This window comes from Octopus bimaculoides, chromosome 12 (genome assembly GCF_046866305.1).
Source record: "Octopus bimaculoides isolate indiv1 chromosome 12, ASM4686630v1, whole genome shotgun sequence".
Classification (NCBI taxonomy): Eukaryota; Metazoa; Mollusca; class Cephalopoda; order Octopoda; family Octopodidae; genus Octopus; species Octopus bimaculoides.
Window position 1 is genome coordinate 40,439,341 of NC_142939.1, and position 888 is coordinate 40,440,228.

Sequence of the window (888 nt, forward strand, 5' to 3'; positions counted from 1 at the left end):
TATTCCATAGTGCTGGCATAGCTTCCAGTATATATAAGTCCCTATTATTATTATTATTATTATTATTGCTATTGCTAAGGCAGTGAGCTAGCAGAATCGGAAGCATGCCGAGCGAAATCTAATCGACTGGCCTCCTCCTACCAAATTTTCAGGCCTTGTGCCGATAGTAGAAAGGATTATTATCATTATTGTTTTACTTCTCGAAGCCATCGGTCTTGTTTGCTCTGGTTGATTCTGTGAGAGCGGACAGCAACCTGTTATCAGAGGTCCTACAGGGTCTATTTCCGCACATTTTAAGCTCTGATACTTGGTTGTTAATTATCGTGGCAGACATTCAACAACCAAGTACCAATCTCAAAATCCTAGCTGTCCCCAAAAGAGCAGTTTTTTTGGCCTTGCTCTGCTCTCATGTCAATTCCGATTTCTTTGAGATATTTCTCGAACTTGGTTGTTAGTGCTCCGAGAGCCCCTACAACAACTGGAATTACAGACGCTTTCCTCATAGTCTACATTCTTGCAATTTCATCGTCTTTTAGCAGTCTGTACTTTTCAGCCTTTTCTAGTTCTTTGTCACTTATGCGTGCATCTTCAGGTATTGCAATATCTATGATCTTGGTTTCCTTTTCACCTTTATGTACCACAACAATATCTGATCACCGAGCATCAATTAGAGAGTCACATTGGATTGCAAAATCCTACAGTATCCTTGTTCTTTGTTCCAGTATTCCTTGTTCTCGGATACTCTTTCTTTTTCATGTTTGTACTATTTCCGTGCTCTGTTCAGGCAGTACTTTTCACATAACCTCCAGTGAACGGACTTAGCCACGTTATCGCGCCTCCATTTGTAGTGATTTGGGGCCAGCTTGCTACACTCACTCACAATATGTA